General features: G+C 36.8%; 1 pseudogene; it reads right to left on the bottom strand.

The window, feature by feature from the left end:
* Positions 1 to 1,917: 1,917 nt before the first annotated feature.
* On the bottom strand, positions 1,918 to 14,358 carry LOC149848332 (alcohol dehydrogenase 1-like; annotated as a pseudogene).
* Between the last annotated feature and the right edge of the window lie 558 nt (positions 14,359 to 14,916).

The following is a 14,916-nucleotide window of genomic DNA, read 5'->3' as shown; positions in this document are numbered from 1 at the left end:
TTAATATTTTCTTATAAAAAATAAATTTTATATTTTTTAATTAATTTTTTATTGCCGAGATTTTGCCCAAAAAAATGCAAGATTTATGGATTTTTTTCAATTTCTCACGAGTTTTTGAAAACCGAGAAATTGCCGATAAAAACTTGTGTCACTATGAATGGGGCCCTTACGAGCTTAAGCTCGACTCGGCTTACATGAGCCAGATAAGCCGAGAGCAGTGGCTTGCTGTAATTGAGCCGAGCCCGAACAATCCTTGTTCGGTTTCTTCTGCTTGTGTAGCAAACCTACCTAAACCAAAACCTAGGTTTGACAAGATCCATTTGGAAAAAACCAAAACCAATCTGAACAATAATCTGGATCCAATTTTCAAGTACAAATTTGGGAAAATGTATCAGTTCAAGTACAAATCTGAACAATAGTTATAGGTGAGGGCTATGCAAATTTAGTTTTTCAATGTAGCCTTCTCAGCCTAGAATCAGTCTACTATTCTCTTAAGGCATTAAAGAACCACGAGAAGAGGGACGAATGTCATGAACTTTGCAATTTTTCATAAATGTACTGCGTGAATTTGGTCACGCTTTACTTTGGTTTTTTTTTTCTCTCTTTTTTTATAGATAATGCAGGAAAACCGCTGCTTTGGTTTGGGATTAAGAGGTACCATGTTGATCATGACCTTGTTTCGCGGTGTCTGCAGCACAAAATTCAATAAGTAGCTTCAGCTGCACCCCGGTTTGGTGGCACAAAATTTACTTGGTTGGCTTCGCCAAAAGGCCTCATCTCTATAAGCCCGGCTAGCTATAAGTCCCCCTCGCAGTAGGGAATCTACCCCTCGCCTCTCTCAGTCAGGGGTGGCAAATGAGCCCAATGAATCGAAAAAGAGGGTGTTCAAGATTGGCTCATTTTTCGTGTGAGATCGAACAAGCCAGCTTATATATATATATATATATATATATATATATATATATATATATATATATATATATATATATATATATATATATATATATATATATATATATATATATATATCAGAGTTGAAAATAAGATAATTTATACCCTAAACCTAGTAACAAGCTTGAACTGACTCATTTACAAAATAAAAAATTGTTTTAAACTTGCAAGCAACGCAATCTTATGGATTGCAAGCCGAACACTTCAACCATATGCACTCTACGATAGAAATTCCATGTGAAATATAATATTGTAATAAACTAAAGAGCTTATACGAGCGGAGCCAAGTTGAACATTGTTTGGTTTTCCGAGCCTATTTCACGAGTTCGAACGAGCTTTTTATTGGCTGTTCATCTCGTTTTCCAGCCCTACGTATCCTAAGAATCGTATGAATATTTGTACTAAGTGGATCACCATGAGAAATGTACCCACATTAAACGAAACGATCACACGATGATCTGTTCATCCATACCAGGCATTCTATGATCAGTGGGGTTTGACCTCCATTCAAATATCTGGAGGAAATGGATAATCTCACGTCTAATCTGTGGACTATCTGCCTTTAAAGCATTCCACAATTAGCACCCTCTGACTCTTGATGGCCATGTGGAGCATGTAATCAAGAAACAACGGCATGCATAGACTGCACATGACACGAATGTAATTCTTATATGAGAATGGTATCTCCTAGTTCATTTAGAAATTCAAGGAAACAAGATGGACGCACAAAACTTGGGAATGATTACCATGATCAAAACATTAGAAAATAGTTGGTTTCTGTCTACCCCATATAACAGACACAACTCGTACAGACTGAGAGAAAATTAATCCAAAAAACTAAAAAATTGGAATCTATATATATTCATGCACTAAAAAGGTCGGTCGATTCTGCAGAGTTGCATCAAAGCAACACACAACAAAATTTCCTTTATTTTCTTCCAATTGTATCACTGACAGTCTTCGTGCCTAATCCTGCATGTGGATGATGCAGCGAATGCCTTGCCCGCTGAGCATCAAATCAAAGGCCACATATGTTGATTTCTTCAAATGAAACGTGGTGTGTGATGAACTTGTCCAATTCAAACTCCCGTGACAAGGAACACAAGATTAGTAGGACCCCAAAGAGTAGTAAATACAAACTGAAAAGAAGGTTCCAGTCTGTAAGTGAAAAGAATGAACAGAACCTTTACTACTGCTTTTGGTAGAACAGGAAGGAGGAGAGCTTACCTTCTTCATGTATAACTCAACAACCCCGGGGATATCAGTTCGGGTCTTGTAGTTACCATAGAACGTTCCTTTTAGGGTTTTCTCGTTCAAAAAGTTTATCGGTTTAGTAGTGAATACTGCATCTTTGTGGGGGACACCAACCAGGACAGCAAGGAATTGTTTTAGAACGCTTTCCAATGGAGCAAAGAACACAAGCAAAGGAAAGCCTAATCATCAATTGTGAGTTTAGAAGCTTAAAGGTTTTAGTGAAGAAGAAAATATGTAATTCATTTTGAATTGAGGAACCACAATGAAATATGCAGGTAATGATGAACAATGCATTACTTACACCATGAACACATTCGAAGGCAGAAATCATGGCTTTAATGTTGCCGGTGCACTCAACACTCCTGTCAACGCCACAATTTGTCATCTCCGCAATCACCTGCAAGAGGCCATTAATGCAATTAGTCATTAACTGCTACCCAACAGCATAGGATGATGCATCTAAGAAATAATGCACTTTCCAGTCTAATTACAGGATTTGTTAAAACTAATACATTGCATACTATAGAGAAGAAATAGCATATAGAAAAGAAAAAAAGAATAGTTTATTAACGGAATAATGCTAGGAAAGAAATTAAAACGTGGGTTTGTATATAGAAACCTCTTGAACAGGTCTGTTGTAGTCCAATGGGTTCACAAACTCTGTGCAACCAAATTTCTTTGCTGAAATCATATAAGAGCAGATGAGTCACTGATTTACATGCGAAATAGCAGGAAAGTGAACCAAGACAATGCCATTATAGCTCACCTTCTTCAAACCTGTTAGGGTTCAGGTCAACTCCAATGATTCTTGCAGCACCAGAAACTCTTGCACCCTCAGCAGCCTGATAAAATGTACCATAAAGACATTTAATACCAAGAATGCACAAAAAAAACAAAAAACAAATGTAGAATAATTAGACGGCAAATTACCCAAAAAATAAGAGGGAAAAAAAAACTTACAGCAAGGCCTACAGCACCCAATCCAAAAACAGCCACAGTTTGACCTTTTTTTTTGGTTTAGCAACATTCACAGTAGCACCGAAGCCTGAAAAATGAATTTCAAAGGAATATTAATCACAGACAGAAATTGCTTTAGAAGAACTTTTTTGTTGAATGATACAGACTAAGGATGTGAGGCTTATCCAGAAAAGAAGTTTCTATTACCTGTTGATATTCCACAGCTGAGGACACAAACTTTGTCAAGGGGTGCTTCAGGGTTGATCTTGGCAAGGCAACCGAAATGTACAACTGTGTGTGTATTCACTGAAAGTGGAAGTACCCACAAAGTGATAGATGGGTTGCCCCTTGATGGAGAACCTTGATTGCCCATCAGCAAGCATCACTCCCCTATCTGTGTTGATCCTAAGAAGATCACACATGTTGCTCTCTTAAGAATTACAATGAGCACATTCTCTACATTCCCCAGTGAAGACAGGGAGCACATGGTCACCAGGCTTAAGGTCAGTCACACCTTCACCAACGCTCTCAACAATCCTGCCAAATGGCAAATCAGGCTTTTATAAGGGGAAGAAAGGAAGTAAAAGGAACAAAGAATATGTTCTCTTTATTCATTAAGGACTTTGTACAAAGTCTTAGAAACTCCAATAGACAATCAATGAGGAAATAAGGACGACAAAGGAAAATACATTTACATGGTAGATTGTACAGTATGCGAGTAGAACATAGGGAATGCAAGGACGATTCCAGTTGAGAAATTTTTCAGTGGGGCAAGAAATCTGAGATGGATCGAATCTGAATACATGTTATCGGATCCAATTAGTTATTTAAGGTAGTTGGATCCAATTCAGTTTTAGTTTTTCATCCAAATATGAATCCAACCCTTAATTAGGGGTAGGAAACGGGCCGGGCTGCTGATGGGCCAAGCAGACCCGGCCCGGCCCTCCATGGGCCCAGTTTGGGCCAAGATTTTAGACCCGAGCCTGTTAGGTACCGGGCTGAAACCCGGCCTGCTATATGCATAGGCCGTGGCCGGTCCAGCCGGATGGGCCTGAGTTATTTATTAGCTTTTAAATATAAAATTAAAAAATTAACTATTATTACATAGTAACTTGATAATTATTACTATTTAATTAATTAGTTGCATTAATTTTATGAAAACTAAAAAGCTTATTAGTTGGTTACATGGAAAGTTGAGAACTTTTTAATTATTACTATTTACAAATGAATTTGAGTGAGGTTAGACCGGATCCGGTCAGCTTCACATTGGCCCAAGACCATGCAGCTGCTTTTCAAACCCGAGCCTGTTTAGAACCGGGCCATCTCTGGGGCGGCCCACACTTAAAGCCCAACGAGCCAAGCTCTAAACAGGGCCGGGACTATGCCCACTCCTACCCCGAATCTGATTATACAAAATCCATCAGGTTCAGCAATTGCTTAGATCCGATATGAAGAAACAGTCCAAATGGAAGGACCATGCAGATATCATTCTTTTTATTTTTATCTTTTTTGGGGCAAATAAAATGGGTTGAGGAGAGGTTGGGAAAATAGATGAAGATGGTTTTCATCAAAATGTTGACTGCATTCCCTTGGACTAGGAAAACATTCCTCAATAAAGAAGCCAGAAAATTAATGAAGGGCAAAAGAAAAGAAGGATCAGACCTATACCCAAGAGAGTATTTGGTCAGTTTTTATTAGTTCAAGAACATCGCAATAAAAATGTAAACTAACATCCATAATGTATTACAGAGATATAGTACGTCATGGGGTCAACAAACAGAAAAAACACAAAAGGAAAAAAATATTTCCTCTTTTCAAAAAAAGAAAATACTATTGAATATATATATATATATATATATATATATTAAGGGTTCTTTTTTGTTAGGTCTCGTTAGGCTCCATAGTTGGAAGTGTTTTATGATAGATCTGAACTGTTAGATGTGTTTATCATGCTGGATTGAGTAGGAATCTATTTTTGAATCATATTTTTTGACAAAACAATATTTTTTTATGAGTCAGAAAATTTGCTGCCTTTAGAGACATTGATTTTTTGAATCACTAAAAAAAACCTATATACAGTTAAGATTCGAGCAATCCAAAAACCGCTTCCCACTAAACAAAACCTATAGATTACATCTATGGTGTTAGATGTGATAACAAAATACTAAAAACTATTGATTTTTGAGGAGCCTAACGAGAAAAGGGGGCCTAAGGAGCACATTACTCTCATACACACACGAGAGAGAATAAGCCTTTGGTGCAGATGTGCATACAATATCAATGAGTTGAAACTTTATGGATGTATTCAACAAATTCAATTTGTTAGAAATCAACTCTTAGATCATGTTTAAAAAAAAGAAGCTTTTTTGTCATAAAATTTTGATTTATTACTGCCATTGATTTTTGAATCACTAAAAGCTTACCTTATATATGACAGCATAGTTTCTTAAACGAAAATTAGAATCAATAGATTCAACTAATATGCAACATAATAAAAATATGATAAATAATGTTTTTAATCAAACAAATCAGTTAAATATTGTCCAGAAAGCCATAATACAAATATGTCTGTTACTATTAAATGCATAATATCTTTCCAGTCCTTGACTAGGGAACAACGTCGTAACGTGGGTTGACCTGTCTTATATGCAAATTTGCACTATTCATCATCTTTTTTTTTCTTCTGGTGGGACCCAGCGATCACCCTGCCTTACGTGGCTCACCTCTCATCATCCTTTTTTTTTTCTTAAACATCACTGAGGTGTCCCATGTGGTAAGTGGGGTCCTGTGTCAAGCTGAAGGCTGAGGATTGAATCCCTCTGCCACATGGGAGGGCTGTTGATCTGCCTAACCCCAGCTTGCCTTTAAAAAAAAACTCTTTTTTTTAAATAGTTATTTTTTGAGCGCATGCATGAAGAATCATCTAAGGAAAATTCACCCACTAAAACAAGCAACAAAAATTTCAATGAAATAGTTTTTTTCTTAACATAAATTAAAGCAAAATGGAAAAAAATGTACACCGTTATTTCAATATATAGTGGCATAATTTTTATTTTGAAAGGCAAGTGGGGGTTAGGCCGACCCCCACCAATTACTACTCAATGTACAGTTTGAACATGCAACCGCCCACCACAAGGAGACGTGCACTGATAGCTCCTTCCAACCACGCGGATCCCCGTTAGTACAATGACTTATCTTTTATACAAGGAATATCAACGATATTAAAAAATATCTTGATTTTGTCAAGATATTTTTAGATTACCGTACTTTTTTTTCAAAAGGCAAGCTGGGGTTAAGGTGGCATACCCTTACCAATTTATTTGATGATTTTTTGTAATACCCCAATCTGAAACCTCGAGAGTCCGAGTTTGATTGATATTACTTTAAAAAGAAAAAGCATACAGAGTTCACACAGATAAACATGATTAATTTTTTTTATTCTTTCTCCAATAACTCAGTTTCTTTCACAATATTCATCATTCATAATATAAAAAATAACAAGTACATAAATGTTTAATGACAAGAAAATAAAATTAGCAAGTACTTTGCTGAAGTATAAGTAACCGATCATATTTTGTCTATGCTAGTGTGCCTGGAACCTACACTTGTAATTATATAAGGGGTGAGTCTAGAACCCAGTAAGAAATAATTATAAACAAATAAAGACTTCAACTTACAACTGTAATAGGCTCTAAGCTCTTAGTCTGAGTTTAGTTTTTAATACTTCATACAAGGTTTGTATATTTTAATTATTTCCTATTTAATTCTTTCAAACACTTATTCACACTAAACTAAAACACTAAGTTGGCTATACCGGTCATAACTGTCTATGGGTGTAGCAACCCGTGTAGAACACCCAAATTCTACATGTTGGTTAGACTATAAACCATATACTCACAGTGATCCTCAGACCCCTAGGCACTGTAGTGAAACAAAAAGAAAACCCCACTGGTAGTTAGCTAGGAGGTCAGACTCAATCTTAATCTTGGCATGGTTCATGCTACATCCTAACCATAATAGTTTTCAATCATCCATGGTTATCTAGAGTCCCAAACACTATGTGGGAATAATCTCAAGTCATAAATTAAGTTTATCACATTGAATCATATTCTCAAGCTCGTATTTTACTCATTCTTTCATGAGTAATATTGTGAAATGATCACGACAAATCTCACTCTTTAATCTCAAAATGATATTAGGGTTCACACTTATCTCATATTAAGCATGCAAAAATGTAGAGTTTCTACATCATTAAATCACCGGTGGCCCACTCTCTATAATGGTTGTACTTTGACCGTGAACCAGGTAGCCCTTTCCACATGTCGCTACTTCTGAAATTTAAGAAGTTATGTATGCTAATCTCAATATAACCATTAACATGACATGGATAGAATAAATAGACTCAAGTCTAATCACAATCTTATCATAATGCATGTTATTTATAATTTATCACACAGATATGCTATCACAAAATAATCTCTTTCTAATATGCATGACATATTATGATTAGCATGTGTATGTAATTATTTCATAATTTCATGCATGGTCATTTATACACACCATGTTCACACTCAAGAGCTATCTTTTTAATCATGCTAATTCATGACATTATAATAACATACAACGCAAAAAGGTTTATTCACAACTAAAATTACTTATAATATCCCTTAACTCAAATACGAATGTTTGGCTCTGATCAAAATCGAGTTTCAAGATGCTCTATTAGTAATATCTGATTATTACACAAGCATATTCATATTAACACATAACTTTTTATATTTTGACAAAATTACCAAAATATTTCTTTCAAGTTCACTCATCAAACCTTGATTTTTGTGCCTCTGATTTAACCAAAACCATAGGACACATAGATTTTTCTCTACGATATGAGTCCAACACATCAAATCTCACTCAATTTCGAGTTTGAAGTGCAAAGTTATGCCCATTTTACCTAAATGGATCTTGTGGCACTTTGGTCATTTTGATAATTATTCTCAAAATTCAAAAAACTAATCATAAATTGGATCTAAATTTTTTTTTAATCTAGATCCAAAACTGTCTGACTGGATCCAAACCTATTTTTTATCTAGATCCAGAACTGTCAGACCGAATCTTGACCCAGTTCTGATATGGATCCAAAATTGATCCATTTTGTTGTATTCAGTTCTAGCTTTGATCTGAATCCAGTACTGATCTGAACCATATCCAATTCTATTCTAGATTCAGATCAGTCAGGCAGGATCCTGACTGAGATCTATATGGATCCAATTTTATTTGGATTTGTCCAGACTGATTGAACCCATATTTAGTCTGGTTCAGATCAAACATGATCCAAACTGAGAACCGAGATCCAGTCAAAACAGGCTCGGTCTGATTCACACCCAGACTGGTTCGGTCTGACTGAGTTGGTCCAAACTAATTCTGGTTCGGTTTGGATCAGTTCGATCTGAACCGGTTCGACCCGATATATATATATATATATATATATATATATATATATATATATATATATATATATATATATATATATATATATATATATATATACTACCTGATTCGGCCCAGACCGACAGGTTTCGTCTTCTCAGATGTAGTGGGGCCGACCCTCTCTCTCTCTCTTGGTGCTATATCGGGGTCCCCCCCCCCCCGGCTCCTTGTTTTTTTCTGCGCCTGTAACCTGCTGACCGCCATGGCTGCTGGCCCTCTGTTCGTTGAAAAAAAAAAGGAGAGGAAAGGAATAACACCTTACCTACGTCACTGCCCGTTCGGTAAGTCTCCTCCTTTCTATGCAACAATTTTCCTCTTTTCTTTTTTCTTCGCGCCTCTCTCCCTCTGTCGCATACTTGATCGTGTGGGGGGGGGGGGGGGGGGGGGAGGAACTGTGTGAGGGCTTTTATAGCCCTCATGGTGGGTGAGGATAACCTCACCCCCCTCCCGTCGATAGTGAGGGATGAGGTTTATCCTCACCCCCCCCCCCCCTTCTCTACGAGATTTGGAGATGGCGGTTTTGTCGATTTTAGGGGAAGCGTCTTCCCTCACTTTTTAAAAAAAAAAAATCTCTCCCAGACTGTTTCGTTGAGGGTGGTTTTACATTTTTTTTTTACTTTTTATACATGTGGATCTTTCCTGAGATGTTCTTAATTAATTATGACAATAATTTTAATTAATTATGCCTTGTATTAATACATAATCTTGGGGAATCATGCATGATATCATCACACTTGAACTCAGTTGGTCACTTTTACGTAATCCATTATTCAAGTTAAGGCGAGGAGGACCAAGATCCAAGCCGGCCTCGACACGATTATTATATGTTTGAATGTATTATATTGAATTCAATTAATGAAAAGATAAAGAAGTTTAGATGCTAAGACGCCTTTTGATATAAAGAAGTTTAGATACTATGACTCCTTTTGATACACGTATGTATGGAAAATTTCTATTGTCTTTTCAACTATTTATAGAGAACTGCCTTTTCAGCTATCTACAGAAAAAGGCAGCTCTTTGTAAATAACTGAAAATCTGGTGCCTTTCAGTAATTTACACAAAAAACAATAGAATTTGTCCATATGTATATCCAAATGAGTGTTAGCATCTTAACTTCTTTATCTATTCATTAATTAATTAAGTTCATTATAAAACATTCAAACATATAATAATTGTCTCGAGTCAGGATGGGACCTTGGTCCTCCTCGCCCTAACTTGAATACTATGGATCAGTATAGAATTATTTAAGTGATGTAAAACAAAAAAAACTTTTTAATTTATTAGATATTTACAAAAGACCACCCAACATTTGAGTTATTACATTTAACCACCCATTTTACGAAGTATATTTCAAATGCCTGCCAAAGGTATAAAATGGCTTTAAACTTTCTTATGGATTAAAAAGAATAGATTATGGTCTTTTGCTAAATTGAACCAACAGTGAGGACATTTCATACATGATTTTTTAATAAAAACAAAGGTCAAATTACTTATTTAAGAAGCAAGCATGACTGAAGAAAATAACTTGTAAAACGCATGCGCACGAGTTTTACACTTGGCGACTCCTTGGGGTCGAGGGGTAAGCCCTCGAAGTTTTATGCTGACATGGACAAAGACTGTTAGTATGACAGGCTGAGCCAGCGCGGCTAGGTCTATGTGCGTGAGGCGATTTCTCTGAGTAAAAATCAAAAGAAAAAAATGCATGTGCACGAGTGCACATGAAAGGAAAAAAAAAAGGAAACAATTTCAAGTTTTTCAGCACAGCTATATCTCTAATACTGAGAACCGTAGCTAAAGACATATAAAACATTGATGATATAATACAAATTTTGATGAAAACAATACTGTCATGCCATGAAAAAGGAAAGTATATACTCAAAAAATTGCATAGCACATAGAGGATAAGATATAAGCTAGAGAGGAGGGATTAATTAATTTTTAAGAAATAATTGAAATGACCAAGTGCTTCTCAAATATATTTGAAGGAGTTGAGGTCCAAGAAAACCTAAAACAAAGGTCCATAATTCCTAATCCCAAAAGAAGAAAATGAAAATTTTGATTAAAAACATTTCACAATCATTTTTATGTTCATTGGATAGAAGCTTGAATGGCATATAGCTTCTTTGAATTTGGATGCCTTGTTAAGGTATTCTTTTAGCAGATTCTACTTTATCAAGTTCCAATTAAATTGCATTGAATCTAAATCCATCTATAAATCCAAATGTGGTTCTGCTATGACTTATTTTTTCTAGAAAGCTAGATAAAATGGCCTCACTTACCCCGGTGCTTATGGACCCGTATTTTCATCAAATTGCCTCTCAAAAGTTGAGCCAAAATTTATTGGATCCAAACTGATAAAAATAGAATCTTGCATGATCTAACAGTTGAAATCCAGATCGGTTTTAACTGAACTACAGTTATCTAAATTCCAATTGGATAGAATTGAACCCCGTCTGACATGAGAGAGAGAGAGAGAGAGAGAGAGAGAGAGAGAGAGAGAGAGAGAACCTCATTGTAAAGGGAAGAGAGATCAAACCCGTTAATGGATCGGTGGTGGGTTTGCAAGGCCCCAAGCTAAAAGTGGGTTGAGGTTGTTGACCAAGTGAAAAAAACATCGCTATATATACAGTGAAGAAAATAATTTAAAATGTAAAATTAATGTTTCATTTTTAATAGAATCGCTTTTAAAAAGGAAGTAGACAGTAGTCCTTGAATTTTTAACATGTCATCAAAATGCGAAATGCAGAAACCAAATCAGAAGTGCAGGGATACACATACAAGGGAGGATCCAGGGGTGGGCCAGAAAGTGTCTGGATCGGGTACATTCATAGGGCACAAAATTTGTGCATTAAGAACCTGGTTACCCTCCATCAGGCCTTGGGCCCCACAAATGACAGGCCATTTTCCCAAGATGGAGGGTGATCAGGTGATTAATGCACAAATATTTGTGCAATCATATTGCACCTCGAGCTCCTTTTAAAGTTTTGAAAATTATTAAGAATGTGGTAGTCAATATTTGGTCGATTTGACCTTACAGATTTGAAATTTTGATTTTTTTGAAATTTTGTATATGGTTAATTTTTTTTTATCATCACCATCTTCTTTTTTCGGGATAAGGCCCATAAATAACCTCATTTTGAACAATTTTATTTTATTTTATTATAAAAAAATTTTGTCCCCTTTAAACAAAATCCTAGATCTGCCACTGGATACATAACATGATTTTTTACTTTTAATTAGACCCCTTTTAATATGGGAATAATGCTAATCCTCATATTTAAATATGAAGTGACTGATAAATTTCAGCTAAATGAGAACTGCAAGCACTTGGCAGGTTTTCACAAGTAGAGGAGTAATGTGGCAGGTTTGATAAGGAGTTCAAATCGCTTCTCCCTCGCATCTCTTTTGTTTCACTCGATTCTTTGTTGCTTCTCACTTGCTTTTCTTTTGTTTTTTATTTTAATATTTATATTTTTTGTTTTCCTTCGCTTCTCACTCATTTCCTCATTTTTTTCACATTTTCTTTTTCACTTCTCACATACTATCAAACGGGCCTACTGCTTCAACATTAGTGCAACAGACACTTATTTAAGGTATCGCACTCGCAATGTCCTTCAGTTGATCCACTTAACCATTAAGATGATTTCTTAATTATGATCTTCATCTAAAATCCTTGCCTCGGACTTGTTGCTCATATCAAGGCATCGTTTTTAGAATGGAAGTTGTTCTCCAGATAATTCATAGGGTTACTAAAGATTTGAATAATGGACCTTTAATTGTCCAAAACTCTGGCTTAACAAACCCACCCACTGAATCCATTAACGGTGAGGCATTCATAGACATTTTGGAGAGGTTGGAGATCAAATCCCACCTCTTCAAAAGCGAATACTAAATTTTGTTTAAAACTTGGAGTAAAGCCTCAAGCTAGACCGAGCCGAGTTTGGACAAGGCTGTTTCATAGCAAGCCGAGTTTGAACAACATAGGTTCCACTCAAACCAAGTGACAAATATCGCGAGATTTACGAAAATCTTGCAATAATATCGCAAGAAATTGCCTGAAAGTTTGAAACAGTAATTTCTTGCAAGATTTTCAAAATATCACAAGATTTATGAAAAAACATAAGCACCGTGATTTAAACACAATATTTTATATTTTAAACAACTATTTATCGTAAAAGAATAATGTATTTTTATTTTTAAATATTTTTTATTAATATTTTCATATAAAAATAGTTTTTATATTTTTTAATTTATTTTTTTATTGCGAGATTTTGCTGAAAAAAATTCAAATTCTCGCGAGTTTTTTGGAAAACTAGATTTTGCCGTTTTTCAAGTTTGTCAATATGGCTCGAACTTGGCTCGTGTGCATCCCTATTGATGGGTTTGATCTCTCTCCCCTTCCCAATGAGGTTCTCTCTCTCTCTCTCTCTCTCTCTCTCTCTCTCTCTAAGCAATCCACCTCCACCCTACCTCTCTCATGCTCTCTGCTTCATGGTAACTCATGCCACCCCCACCTTATCCCTCACCACACTTCCCTCCCCCCTCACCATATATGGCAACCCAAATAAACTCAACACCACTGCACTTCCATTGTGCCTCTTACCACTTCGCAACCCAAAGCAACCTATAATTTTCACTACCTCTCTTCCTTTCCCTCTACTTCTAGTAGGACCTGATCGGTCTTATGATCAGGTAGTGAGAGATTTGTTTAAACCATCTATTGACTCACCTCCTCTGCACCCCTATGACCCATTTCCTCACCCTCCCCCTTGCATGGAGAATGATCAGATTTTCTGCATATTTCCAATTATTTCAGAAAGGCTTGTGTCCAAGCCTTGCAATTTTCTCTAATAGGAAAAGTATTCGGGGAAAGTTTTAATGTGCAACAGCTTTTTCTGAAGATCAAGAAGCGCTGAAAGTTATCGGGCAGAGTTTCGTTCTCCCTACTCAAAACTAGGGAGATTTTGGTCACATTGGAACAAGACGAGGATTTTTGCAAGGTCTATAAGGAGGGAGAGTGGTCATTATGGGGGTTCTCTGTTTGTGTTCAGCCGTGGACCCCAGGTACTAGTCTTTGCTTCAAAGATAACGACCTTGCATCAGTCTGGTTCAAAATCCGCTCTCTAGGGCCAGAGTTTTGGACTTTTTGTGTCTTCAATGGTTTAGCAAAGGGCTTGAATGGCAAGTTCATTTGCATGGATGACTCCACTCAGGATAAGCAGCAGATTGATTATGCAAGGATCTGGCTATGACTTCTTGCTAACTTATGCCAGGCCTCCATTCTCTCTTTGATGGTTAACAAGGAGGTGGTCGCCAGTGTGAAGCTGGACACAATAGATCGGCTTTGAGACCTATCAAGCATTCCAAGCAGTCTGAATGGAGTATGGTAACCAAGCGGGGTAGTGCTAGAAGTGGCAGAACTCTCAATTCCCAACTGCCTTTGAAGATAGCCTCCAAACCCTCTGCTAATCGATTTTCTGTGTTGGGGGAGGGCCTTGACCCTCTCTCTATTTCTTCATTGCTTGGGTATGTTGCGGCTTCCTCTCTCCCTCCTATTAAATCAACTTTCGCTCCTTTGGACCTTCCCAAACCTTGTTTGAGAGTTGATGACCTCTCTCCTTCACAACCGCCAGACACATCTTCAACACCAACCAAACCAATATGTTCCACCTCCATCCCCTCTCCGCCTAACCACCAAGCCACCACCATCTCCAATTCAACACTAGTCTTCAAATCTCTGTTCGTGAAGGGCGGTTGCATCAGTTGAATATTGCATCTCAAGATCCTCTTGCCTCATGCCTTAAAGCAGCAGTTGTAGGGCATCTGATGAAGACTTGTGATGCACTAACTGGATTGGTGAGCCTCAGTGTTATTCATCTGGCTGCACAAGCAAAAGACATCTCCGAGCATCCTGCTAAACGGGTTCTTCATCGTCTTGAGCCGCTACACAACTTAACATTTCTATTCCCATTCATATGTCTTCGTCTCTTTTTAAGGAGGAAGCTATGGAGAAGCTCTCCGTTGGCACCCTTTTTGAAGAGAACTCCACTTCCGCACTTGGTTTTAAGCACTCTAAGCAAGGACCATCTAAATATTTATTGGAATGATTGTTCTATCACTTCAGCTTGCTTGCCTGTTACGAAGTTGGCACCTGAGAACTTATCGGAATCAGATTACATATTAAAAAACTAGATTAACAAGATTTTCACCATCTGCTTCCTAATCTGAATCCATATCTGTTTAGCCAATATCGGATTAGTCGGATCT

The sequence above is a fragment of the Nuphar pumila genome, chromosome 1 (genome assembly GCF_984573655.1).
Source record: "Nuphar pumila chromosome 1, dmNupPumi1.hap1.1, whole genome shotgun sequence".
Lineage (NCBI taxonomy): Eukaryota > Viridiplantae > Streptophyta > Magnoliopsida > Nymphaeales > Nymphaeaceae > Nuphar > Nuphar pumila.
This window is presented reverse-complemented; position numbering and strand designations above follow the sequence as displayed.